At 52.6% G+C, this 13237-nt stretch overlaps 2 pseudogenes; both read left to right on the plus strand.

Moving 5' to 3' along the window:
- The first annotated feature begins 4868 nt into the window (after window positions 1–4868).
- Window positions 4869–6560, plus strand: LOC123054213 (putative cis-zeatin O-glucosyltransferase; annotated as a pseudogene).
- Window positions 6561–8347: 1787 nt separating this feature from the next.
- Window positions 8348–9994, plus strand: LOC123049762 (putative cis-zeatin O-glucosyltransferase; annotated as a pseudogene).
- Window positions 9995–13237: the final 3243 nt, after the last annotated feature.

Raw genomic sequence — 13237 nt, forward strand, 5'->3', positions numbered from 1 at the left:
CCGGCTGGTATTGATTGACGGGTGGAGCCGATCCGCGCCAGGGCATCGGCTTGCTCGTTGTCGTTCCGTGGCACGTGAAGGAACTCGCACCCCTCAAAATATCCGCTGAGCTGCTGGACGAGGAAGCGGTAGTTCGCCATATTTGCATCCTTGGCGTCCCAGTCGCCAGATGACTGTTGGACCATCAAGTCCGAGTCGCCGTAGCACAGGACTGGCGTATGCCAAGTTCTTTGGCCAGCCGGAGCCCGTGTACGAGCGCCTCATACTCGGCCACGTTGTTGGAGGAGGTGAAGTGGATTTGGAATGCATATCTGAGCTTGTCGCCTTTGGGAGAGGTAAGGATGATGCTGGCTCCCAAACTGGTGCGCATCTTCGAGCCAGCGAAGTGCATCCGCCAATGAGTGGAGTCGGGTGCTGGCGGCAAGTACTGAGTCTCGGCCCAGTCGACGAGGAAGCCAGCCAGTGCTTGGGACTTGATGGCGGTGCGAGGCTGGTAGAAGATGGTGTAGGGGGCCAACTCGATGGCCCACTTAGCCACTCGGCCCGATGCGTCTCGGCTTCCAATGATCTCGGCAAGTGGAGCGGTGCAGACGACCGTGATGGGGTGCTCTTGGAAGTATGGCTTGAGCTTCTTGGTGGCAAAGTGCACGCCGTAGCACATCTTCTGGTAATGGGGTAGTTCTGCTTGGAGGCTGACAGCACCTCGCTTAAGTAATACACATGCCTCTGGACTGGCAGTGCTTTGCCGTCTTCTTTGCATTCTACCACCACGACTGTGCTGACCACCCGGCTGGTGGCGGCGATATAGAGGAGCATGGGCTCCTTAGCAGCCGGAGCAGCCAGAACAGGCGGCGTGGTCAACATCTTCTTGAGTTGGATAAAAGCTTCGGCCGCCTTGTCGTTCCACTCTAGGTGAGTGGTCTTCTTCATGGGCTGGTACAGGGGAAGAGCCTTCTCACCCAGCCGACTGATGAACCGGCTGCTGGATGCCAAGTAGCCGGTAAACTTCTGGACGTCTCGCAGTCGGGTGGGCCTCTCCATCCTCTCTATGGCCTTGATCTTGACAGGGTTGCACTCAATGCCACGCTCTGAGACCGGGAAGCCAAGGAGCTGGCCAGCTGGTACTCCAAAGACACATTTTTCTGGGTTGAGCTTGATTTGAAACCGGCGTAGATTTTCAAAAGTTTCCTTGAGATCTTCCAAGAGGGTACCGCACTTCTCCGTCTTCACCACAATGTCGTCTACATAGACGTGGGCATTTCTGCCGAGTTGCTTGAGGAGGCACTTCTGCATGCAACGCTGAAAGGTGGCACCGGCATTTCTCAAGCCGAATGTCATGGTCAGGTAGCAGAAGGCTCCGAATGGTGTGATGAAGGCGGTCTTCAAGCGGTCGGCCGGGTTCAACTTGATCTGGTGGTATCCTGAGTAGGCATCCAAAAAACTCAATAGCTCGCATCCGCCTGTGGAGTCTATCACTTGTTCAATCCGAGGCAAGGCAAACGGATCTTTGGGGTAAGCTTTGTTGAGGCTGGTATAATCAATACACATGCGCCATTTGTTGTTCTTCTTCAGTACAAGGACTGGATTGGCAAGCCACTCTGGAAAGAACACTTCCATAATGAAGCCGCTGCCAGAAGCCGGCTATCTCTTCACCAAAAATTCTTCTCTTCTCCTCTGACAGGCGGCGGAGGGGTTGTTTGACTGGTTTGGCATCTGCTCGGACATGTAGCTTGTACTCAGCGAAATCCGTCGGTACACCCAGCATGTCTTTGGGAGACCATGTGAAGATATCCCGATTCTCACGGAGGAAATCGACGAGCTCGCTTTCCTATTTGCTATCGAGGTTGGTTCCCACGATAGCGTGCCTCTCTGGGTGGTTCGGGTCCAAGGAATCTTCTTGGTCTCTTTGGCCGGCTGGAAGGAGCCTTGAGGTTCCTACTCCTTGGGGTCTGGTGACAGGTTCGGCTGCTTGCTGGCCATGGCCACCACCTAGTCAAGGAGCTTCCTCTCGGCTGCAATCACAAGGGACTCGGCCAGCCGGCTGCTGGCAGCAGCACAGGCGGCCGACTTCTTGTAATCTCCAGACATGGTGATAATACCCTTGGTTCCCGGCATCTTCATCTTGAGGTAGGCGTAGTGCGGTACAACCATGAACTTGGCCAGAGCAGGTCGGCCAAGCAGTGCATGATAAGGGCTCTCCAGGTCAACTACCTCAAACCAAATTGCTTCGGGGCGGAAGTGATCTTTGTCTCCGAAGAGGACATCTATCTTGATCTTGCCGATTGGTGAGCAGGAAAGGCCAGGCACAATACCGTGGAAGACAGTCCGACTGGGCTGGAGCTGCTTCTCTTTGATGCACAACTTCTCCATAGTGTCGCGACAGAGGATATTGATGCTGCTACCGCCATCTATTAGAACTCGGGAGAAGCGAGCAGCTCGCCTCTCTGTTGCAAAGGTGGCATCCAACACCAGGGCATAAGAACCTGGAGAAGGCATCACCTTCGGGTGGTCAGCTCGGCTCCAACTAATGGGCTTCTCAGACCATTGCATGAACTCTGGAGCTTCCGAAGCGACAGCGTTCACCTGTCGGTGTTACTGGTGCCGACTGTGCTTGTCGTCGGCCACACTGGTGAAGACAACGTAGGCTCCATGCTCTTCAGGGAATTCGTCCTGGATGGCGCCAACTGCCGGACGGGCCGCCGGCTGCTGAGGAAGCGGCGGCGGCGGGCCGGCAGGTGGAGGAGGCAGCAGTCCTTCGCCCTTGAAGATTCGGGTGAGCCAGTGGCACTTCGAGGTGGTGTGGTTGGACAGTTTCGTGCCGCTATGGAACTTGCAGGGAGCATCGGGGGTTTGCTCATAGTAGAAGGCAGGCAACCAAGCCGGCTTGCCGCCCTTCTGACGCTTGGGTAAGGGTTGTCTCTTCGGCTGCTAATCCTCAACTGTTGCCACCTGCCGGCTGGTGGAAGCCGGCTGCGCGGCCTTGCGCTTGTTGTCGTTCTGTTGCTGGCGCCGGCTGTTGTCTCCAGCACTTTTTCGGAAGCGTCCACTCGGAGCTCCGACTTCATGGAGGAATCGGCAGTGGCGTACTTGTCCGTTGTGATCAGCAGCTCGTCGAGGGTGGCCGGCTCGTCGCTCATGATGTGTGCTTTGTCGGGGGGAGCGTGGCTACAGTCCCGCCGCCTGGTGGGCGTTTACTGTAGCCACTCCCCGTCTCTTCTGATTAATGGCGCACGGACTCCAAGGGCGGGGGAGGGCCGTCTGGTCAGGAGTCGGCCTCCCCACAAGCCGGCTGATTAGGGCTCGCCGTCTTCTGGCTTCTCACGGAAAGGTGGGACTCGCCGCCTGTAGGCCGTACCGACAGTCCGTCGTGGGAGCATGGCCTTCTCTGCCGCGGGTGATGCCATGGGCTGCGTGGCAACAGTGCCGCGCTGGGCGAGGGGTGTCCGCCCAGTACGCCGCACTGTGGCAATGCTCCACCCTGGATTCGGGGGCGGCAGACTGCACTGTAGCCATGCCCTGTCTCGTCGTGTTTATGTGGGTGCTAACTTCGAGGGCACGAGGGGCCACCTGCTAGGAGCCGACCTCTCTGAAGGCCGCCTGCTAGGAGTCAGCCCACTCGGCGGTCGCCTTCTGAGTTTTGCTGCCACCTGGCAGCCAGCTCCAGGAAGGCGGCCTTCTGCCTTTGATTCTTGAGGGGCGCAGCCGGCCCCGATGTCTTGAAATATCATGGTAGGCTAATGAGGTTATCCGTGGTGATTTACTCCGACAGGTGGTCAGCCGAGGCAGATATACCGTTTTGTTTGTGTAGGAACATGAGCAACTCTTATATGCATTCATTCTTGTTTCAGGAAGGACTTTCATCAGTCAGTGATGCAAAGTTCCCTGCTGAATGCCCTAGGGAGCTCTCAGATAATGGGATGAGCCGTTCACGAAGCTCCAGGAAGATCCAAGAACTGGATAGGTACATTGAATTACTACATCAGGAAGTGGCACTAACGAGGCAGGAACTTAGGGGTGCTCCCACAAGTCAGTAGGAAGTAGCAGAAGCAGTTGATGATATAAAGGTACACAAAATCATCTCTCTCTCTCTCTCTCTCTCTCTTATATGGAGTTTTAAGTATGTGATCCCTAACATGGTCGTTTGTTATTGCAGAAATCCTTTTTCGGTTGAAGTCATTTTATCTACGAAAGCACCGGTTGCCCTAGCTACACTTTTGAGTACAAGTCATTTTATGTCTCTCACATGCTTGCTGTGCACCAAAAAATGAGTGTACTGAGTTAAGGGCCTGTTTGGTTCCAATAAGTCACCTGACTTATAAGTCAGGTGACTTAAAACCAGTGACTTATAAGTCACGCCTGTTTGGTTGTCATCTGACTTATAAGTCATCTGACCACACCTTCCCACCTTATTTTTTTATGTAAAGGTGGTGGGACCCACGCAAAAAGGGGTGACTTATAAGTTTTAAGTTGGGGTGGAGCAACTTATGACTTATAAATTGCGGTGACTTATAAGTTGGATCTATTTGATAAAATAAGTCACTTTTTTCACTTTTCAACTTATAAGTTGGTGACTTATTTGAAACCAAACAGACCCAGGTATGGCTGAAAACGCTCTCCTGTGTAGGTGTAGGTGTAGTAATAGTAGAAGAGAAGCAGTGATTGCAATCCGACGATTGTGTCATGACATGAGCCATGACGACAAGCATGGGAGATGCAATTGGCAGGTTTATTTATTAATATGTTGTGTTCTTGACCACACATGCAAGGCACATGGCGAACTCGTAGAGCCATACGTCTCCTGCAAGTATTTGCTCTGAACCTGGATGTAAGCATGGCTCCACCGCCGTGGGCTGCTCACCTGCGCGCAGGCCAGGAAGCTTCCGCCGTGACCTGCTTGCCCGCCTACATATACTCTGCCATGCTGCTGTTCAGCCAGCAGCTCACTCAGCACCACCCCCACGTCACGGCCTCACGCCACGGAGAACACAACGTCGATCCGGAGAGCGGAGCACGCAATGGAGCCTGTGGCCGTCGTGGCGGTGCCGTTCCCGGCGCAGGGGCACCTCAACCAGCTACTGCACCTGTCGCTGCAGCTCGCGTCGCGCCGGGTGGACGTGCACTACGCCGCGCCCGCGCAGCACATCCGGCAGGCGCGCGCGCGCGTGCACGGTTGGGGCGAGGAGGCGCTCCATTCCATCCAGTCACGACCTCGGCATCCCCAGCTACGTCTCCCCGCCCCCGGACCCCACCGCCGACTCGCCCTTCCCCTCCCACCTCATGCCCATGTTCAAGGCCTACATCGCCGGCGCGCGCGCCCCGCTCGCGGCTCTCCTCGACAAGCTTTCCGGCTCCTACCGCCGCATAGTCGTAGTGCACGACCCCATCAACGCCTTCGCCGCCGAGGAGGCCGCGCGGCTGCCCAACGGCGAGTCGCTCGGGCTGCACTGCTTGGCCGTGTCCATGCTCGTTGGAAGAATGGATGCCAATCACCGGCTACTGCGAGAGAACGGCCTCGTCTACAGCGCCATCGAGGAATGTGCGACCAAGGAGTTCGTGGAGTACGCCAACCGGGCCAGACCGACGAAAGACATCTCGCCCGGCGCGGGCATCCTGGCAAACACATGCCGCGCGCTCGAGGGTGAATTCATCGACGTTGTCGCCGGGCACCTGGCCGCCGACGGCAAGAAGAGCTCTTCACCATTGGACCGTTAAACCCACTGCTTGACGCCAGCGCACCGAAGGAGAGCAAGCAGCGGCACGAGTGCCTGAACTGGCTGGACGAGCAGCCTCCGGCGTCGGTGCTGTATGTGTCCTTCGGCACGACGTCGTCCCTGCGAGCCGAGCAAATCGAAGAGCTCGCAGCAGCACTGCGCGGCAGCAACCAACGCTTCATCTGGGTGCTGCGCGACGCGGACCGCGGCGACATATTCGCGGAGGCCGGCAAGAGCTGCCACGAGGAGCTGCTGTCAGAGTTCACCAAGCACACGGAAGGGAGGGGGCTGGTGATCACCGGGTGGGCGCCGCAGCTGGAGATCCTAGCACACAGCGCCACGGCCGCGTTCATGAGCCACTGCGGCTGGAACTCGACCATGGAGAGCCTGAGCCACGGCAAGCCGATTCTGGCATGGCCCATGCACTGCGACCAGCCGTGGGACGCGGAGCTTATCTGCAACTACCTCAAGGCAGGCATCCTCGTGCGCCCATGGGAGAAGCACAGTGAGGTGGTCACGGCGAAGGCCATCCAGGAAGTCATCGAGGAGGCCATGCTCTCCGACAAAGGAATGGCCGTCCGGCAACGGGCAAGGGTGCTCGGAGATGCCGTCCCCGCCTCCGTGTCTGACGGCGGTTCGTCGCGCCAGGACCTAGATGATTTCACTGCTTACATCAGAAGGTGATCGACAAAATGCCATGTGCGACGATGGCTTTTCATGCCGACACAGTTCAGCCAGTGTGATTTTAAATTCAGTTTTGCTAAGGCGCGTCTAGACGCGCTTTAAGCATTGTACATCAAAGTGCCACATCATTGATTTTACGCGAAGATTCATGCAGGCATTTTCATTTGTCTTTTTTCTATTGAGTCACTTTTAGATGTGAGATATTTCTTGATTCTCAAGTTAGTTAATTTCCTACAATATGTTAGTTTGACTTAGCCCTCAAGTTGTACGCAGGCTATATAATGCCTGGCACTATCAATCAAGCAAGCAAGATGATTTTCTCTGACACGGCGTGCAACGCCTCTTCCTCTCCCCTGTGTAAGCCGCCGCCGCCATCCCCCTCGGTTGCTTGTCTAGTCTTACTCTCTATGAAAGGTGGTTGGTAATTAGGGTTTGATTCTGATGAGGGGGTGCTTGCTTTTTGCTTTTTAAATTACACATCTCGCAGTGAAAACGTGGATTATGCGTCCAGAATAGTAATGCATGTGTACAGAACCAACCTTTGGTTCAATGGTTATTAGGTTGTTGTTGGTCCAAATTCACATTGTAAAATTATCGAAGATTGAATTTGGCACGGAAGGGCCAGGGTGAGGGCAAATTCAACAGGGTGCGGCCCCGGCCGTCCGGCAACTTTGGCGTCGATATCTAGCATGGCGGCCGGAGGTAATAGCTCGGCACCTACCCGACGGCCGACATTGCCGCCCACGCCTAGGACATCGCGGTGTGGAGGCTTGGGTTGTCGCGCTCGAGGCTAAATTTTTCGGAGATCTAGTCTCGGGTGGTGGCAGAGCACATCAAGCCTCCACTGACCATTGAGACTAGCCCGATCAAACCGGCAACCCGCATTGTAATCGATGAGCAGGACAATATACGAGAGAGCAGCAAGGAGGCGATGGCAAGGTTTTCAAGGGAGCATCCGGAGTATGTGTAGAACGAGATGTTCTACTGGAAGAGGGATCTCGAAAAGTGCAAGAACGACGCCGAGGCACGGCCTTCATCTGGGGTCAAGAAGGAGGAGGATTTGGACGATGACTTATGACTCGGATAATCTGTAGTGTGTTTGTAGTTTGCATGCATGTCGGACTAGTTTAAGTTTATAGTTGAATTGTGATGCACGCATAAACATTGAATGTGGTTGAAGTAGTTCTGAAATAATAAATATGGTAATGTAAGTTAGGCAGTTTAAGTTTATAGTTGAATTGTGTTGCATGCATAAATGTTGAATGTGGTCGAAGTAGTTTTGAAATAATAAATATGATAATGCAAGTCGCCTGATTTTCGAATTTGGGCCAGTCAATTGTTACCAGCTGTCGAATGTGAAATGAACGCCCGAATCACCTTTTTCAACCTCGCGCACCCTCTTGTTCATCTTCTTCCTTCGAACCGCCGTGCCGCCGACGTCGCCTGCTTCCGCCACCCGCGGCCGGTGGCGCTCCCACGCAGCCTCGCTGCACCGCCCTCCCCCAACCGCGGCCCATTCCTGTGTTGGCGCCCCAGCCATCCCCAACTTCCTTGTGAAAAGAAAAAAGAAGGGTGTGTCTAGGTCTCAGTCGACTGAGACTTAACCAAGTCTCAGTCAAGTGATATAGTATATGGGAAGAAAAAGGAAAAACTGAAGAGAAATTTTTGTACGAATCTCAATGCAAGATCAATGGAATATAACACCGACTGAGACATAACGAAGTCTAAGTCGAGTGAGACTTAGCAAAACTGAAAAAAGAAACAACAAATAAACTGTACACTGGCATTGCCAAGAAAAATCTACCAGTGATTTGGTTTCATTACTAGTCCGCTACCTACTGCACCCGCCATAGAGGCAAGCAAGCGCCATTCATCGCGTAAATCATACTCTCCTACTCTCTACTGCAGAAACGTCCAATTCTTTCCGTCTCCACTCACGGTCAACACAGAGAATGGAAGGGAAGGCAAAGAACCCAGCGGCGTCGGTGGCCGTCGTGGCGGTGCCGTTCCCGGCGCAGGGCCACCTCAACCAGCTCCTGCACCTGTCTCTGGAGCTAGCCTCGCGCGGTCTCGACGTGCACTACGCGGCGTCCCCGCCGCACGTTCGCCAGGCTCGCGCGCGCGTGCACGGCTGGGACGACGACGCGCTCCGCTCCATCCACTTCCACGACCTCGGCATCTCCACCTACGTCTCCCCGCCTCCAGACCCCGCCGCCGACCCGCCCTTCCCCTCCCACCTCATGCCCATGTTCGAGGCCTTCACCGCTGGCGCGCGCGCCCCGCTCGCGGCCGTCCTCCGCGAGCTCTCTGCTTCTCGCCGCCGCGTCGTCGTCGTGCACGACCTCATGAACGCCTTCGCGTCCGAGGAGGCGGCGAAGCTGCCCAACGGGGAGGCTTTCGGGTTTCACTGCACCGCCGTGTCGTCCATCGTCGGGCGGATGGACGCCGGGCACCGGCTCCTGCGCGACAACGGCCTCACGCACCTCCCCACCCGCGTGTCCGAGGAGTTCGCGGACTATGCCAGCAAACGCGCGATGGCGGGACAGTCCATTTCGAACGGCGCCGGCATCATCGTCAACACGTGCCGCGCGCTTGAGGGTGAGTTCGTCGACGTTGTTGCCGAGCAGATGGCGACCGACGGCAAGAAGCTCTTTGCCATCGGGCCGTTGAACCCGCTGCTCGAGGCGACAGCGTCGGACCAGGGGAAGACGCAGCGGCACCAGTGCCTGAACTGGCTTGACCAGCAGCCGCCGTCATCGGTGCTCTACGTGTCGTTCGGCTCGAGCTCCTCGCTCCGGGAGGAGCAAGTCGCGGAGCTTGCGGCGGCGCTGCACGGCAGCAAGCAGCGCTTCATCTAGGTGCTGCGGGACGCCGACCGCGGCGACATATTCACACACGCTGACGACAGCCGGCACGCCGAGCTGCTGTCCCAGTTCACCAAGCAGACCGAAGGCATGGGGCTGGTGATCACAGGGTGGGCGCCGCAGCTGGAGATCCTGGCGCACGGCGCCACGGCGGCGTTCATGAGCCACTGCGGCTGGAACTCGACCATGGAGAGCATGAGCCACGGCAAGCCAATTCTTGCCTGGCCCATGCACTCCGACCAGCCGTGGGACGCGGAGCTGGTGTGCAGCTACCTCAAGGCCGGCCTCCTCGTGAGGCCGTGGGAGAAATACGGCGAGGTGATATCGGGGACAACCATACAGCAGGTCATTGAAACGATGATGGTCGCCGAGGAACGGCTCGCAGTGAGGCAGCGGGCAGAGGCGCTCGGGGAGGCCGTCCGTTCGTCGGCGGCTCAGGGCGCATCATCGCACAAGGAACTGGAGGACTTCATATCATACATGACAAGGTGATGTATGATGATGGAAATTTTACACTGAAGCATATGCCGTAGTTTCCGTTTAAATAAACTTTCAGCAGTTTGAGTTGAGCTTGGGTTGTATAACTTGAGAGGAAATTTCATTTCGTAATTCTTGTCGTGGTTTTAGTTTAGAACTATGGAACGGAGTGATAGTATTAGGAGTACTAAACAAGCATGAATGGCCCAGTATTTTCTTCGGTTGACACTGTCTCTTTGGGATCACGGATTAGAAGACCTGTCAGCCTTTCCTAATGTATTCTTCATGTAATCTTTGACTATCTTAAAGGGAGCGCCTAGAACTCATCTAGCTGAGACATAATTATGGTCTCATTCACATGATGTCATCCCCTGTTGTTGCAGCCCGGTTGAGTCCCCCTTTGACTTGTTTCGTCCACTAGGCCAGTTTTTAGTTTGGGCTGGATTTAGTTGTTGTTTTCCGGTTTGGCCCGTCAGTTTTTGGTTGTTGCTTACCAGTTTTGGATGTCTGTTGTACATGCACGCGCAGAGAAGCCCAAAAAAAATTTGCATCGCATGATCGAGTTGCTTCTACCTTGGTTTTCTTTCTCTGTTAGTACGATTTGTGCTTGGCTGGGATTGTTTTTTCGCCAGCAGCAGCACAAGCAACGTCCGGCCTAAGTTTGTCCTTTGTATAATTTTTCTAATGTGCAGTTCTCTACCGGTTTTCTGTTTGGTTTTTATGCTTCTTATAGAAAATGTTGACGTTTTTTCTATTTTTCCTGTTTAAGTTTTTCTATTTTTCATGCTCCTTGTAGAAAAAAATGAAATATATATATTTTTTACATTTGTTATGATATTTCACAAAAAGTGTTCTCACGTATAAAAAAAATCCTATCATGTATTAAAAATATAAAGATGCATTTGAAAATGTATAATATCATTAAACAACATTCATTATGTATTAAAAATGTTTTAAAATGTATTTGCCTCGCCGTCTCCAAATCGGATGCCCCGTGCGTTGAGCAGAGGTGCGGAGCGGGAGGCTCGTTCACGGCCATCTCGTTCGCCAAAGGCTTCGAGCTTGTCGTCCCCGTCTCCTCCTCCTCCTCTGCGCCACCGATTCAAACAGTGCAAATGGGAGACAAAAGAAATGCAAAAATAAATGTGTCCGTGTGGATATACATCGGAGAACCATTGTTGCTGTGGAGATCTCGCAGAAAACCCCCCTAAAAAAGTTTAAAAATGGCAGTTGACTACAGAACACCGTGTTTAGTCTAAAAACACATAGAGAAAGCATTTTGGGGGTCTGTCCTTGTAAAAAAAATTGAGATTAAAAAAAGGGTCACTGAAAAACACTTGCGCCTACAACAAAAATCAACAAAAAAGGAGACGAAAAAAGGAAAACAAAATATAGTTGTGTGTTCACTAAGGAGTAACAACTAGGGGCTCTCAAGTTAGTTGGCGCTTGGTTGCAAAATTTTAGCTTAAAAAAGATACGGAAAAAAGTGTTTGTGAAATATAAACTATCGAATCAAAAAAGGTTGGACTTGCAAAAAAAGAGGCATGAGCACAAAGAATCATAGTTGCAAGTCAAAAAGAAAAATGGTGGACTCCGTAAGATCACAAAACACAAATAATGCAAATAATGACACTTTACTTGCAAGTGGCAACAAACAAACAAAATATGATCCCACAGTTTCTAATCGACCCTCGACCGGCAAGTGGCATGAAACAAGAAAACCCAGTTGCAAAGTTGACCATTGACTTGAACTGGAATCAACAAAAAAATGTTGCAAGCCGAATGTCCACATGCAAGTGGGCATCAAAATAAAAAAACCAGTTGCAAGTCGAGTGTCCACTTGCAAGTGGCATGAAAAAACAAATGAACCAGTTGCAGGGGGGAATGTCGACTTTCAAGTGGCATCAAACCAGAAAGACCTAGTTGCAAGTCGATGGTATATTTAGAAGTGGCATGCGGGCCCCCACAGTAGCGAGTCAATGGTGGACTTGCAACTAGGGCAATTACAAAAGTACGGACAAAAAACAGACTAGTTACGAGTCAATGGTGGACATGCAATTAGGGCAATTACAAAAGTACAGACAAAAAACAAACGAGTTGTTAGTCGATGGTGGACTTGCAACTAGGGCAATTACAAAGTACAAAAAAATGAGTTTGCAAGTCGATGGTAGAGTTGCAAGTGGCATGCGGGCACCCACATTTGTGAGTCAATGGTGGACTTGCAACTAGGGCAAAAACAAACTACAAAATAAGCTGAGTTGCAAGTTGCAAGAGGCATCGAGTAAACAACCCTAGTTGCGAGCCGATGGTCTACTTGCAAGTGCCATGCAGACACCAAAGTTGCGAGTCGATGTTGGACTTGCAACTAGGGCAATTATAAAACTACAAAACAAGACAGACCAGTTGCGAGTCGAGTGTTTATTTGCAAGTGGGATGCAGGCCCCCCACAATTGTGAGTCGACGGTGGACTTGCAACTAGGGCAATTGCAAAAAGTACATACAAAAAATAGACCAGTTGCGAGTCAAGGGTCTATTTGCAAGTGGCATGCGGGCCCCCACAGTTGCGAGTCGATGGTTGACTTGCAACTAGGGCAATTGCAAAAACTACATACAAAAAGCTGAGTTGCAAGTTGATGGTCGAGTTGCAAGTGGCATCGAGTAAATAACCCTAGTTACGAGTCGATGTTCTACTTGCAAGTGGCATGCGGGCCCCCACAGTTGTGAGTCGATGGTTGACTTGCAACTAGGGCAATTGCAAAAACTACATACAAAAAGCTGAGTTGCAAGTTGATGGTCGAGTTGCAAGTGGCATCGAGTAAATAACCCTAGTTGCGAGTCGATGTTCTACTTGCAAGTGGCATGCGGGCACCCACAGTTGCGAGTCAATGGTGGACTTGCAACTAGGGCAATTAAAAAACTACAAAACAAAAACAGACCAGTTGCGAGTGGAGGGTCCATTTGCAAGTGGCATGCGGGCCCCCACAGTTGCGATTCGATGGTGGACTTGCAAGTAGGGCAATTGCAAACAACAACAAAAAATCCGAGTTGCAAGTTGATGGTCGGGTTGCAAGTGGCATCGAGTAAACAACCCTTGTTGTGAGTCGATGGTCTACTTGCAAGTGGCATGCGGGCACCCACAGTTGCGAGTCGATGGTGGACTTGCAACTACGGCAATTACAAAACTACAAAAAACAACAGACCAGTTGCGAGTCGAGGGTCTATTTGTAATTGGCATGCGGGCCCTCCACAGTTGCGAGTCAATGATGGACTTGCAATTAGGGCAATTGCAAAAACTACATACAGAGAACAAACCAGTTGCAAGTCCATGGTCTAGTTGCAAGTGGCATTGAGTAAAACAACCCTAGTTGCGAGTCGATGGTCTACTTGCAACTGGCATGCGGGCACCCACAGTTGCGGTTCGATGGTGGACTTACAAGGAGGACAATTACAAAAGTAAAAAAACAGACCAGTTTCGAGTCGATGGTCTATTTGCAAGTAGAC

Source organism: Triticum aestivum, chromosome 2D (genome assembly GCF_018294505.1).
Source record: "Triticum aestivum cultivar Chinese Spring chromosome 2D, IWGSC CS RefSeq v2.1, whole genome shotgun sequence".
NCBI lineage: Eukaryota > Viridiplantae > Streptophyta > Magnoliopsida > Poales > Poaceae > Triticum > Triticum aestivum.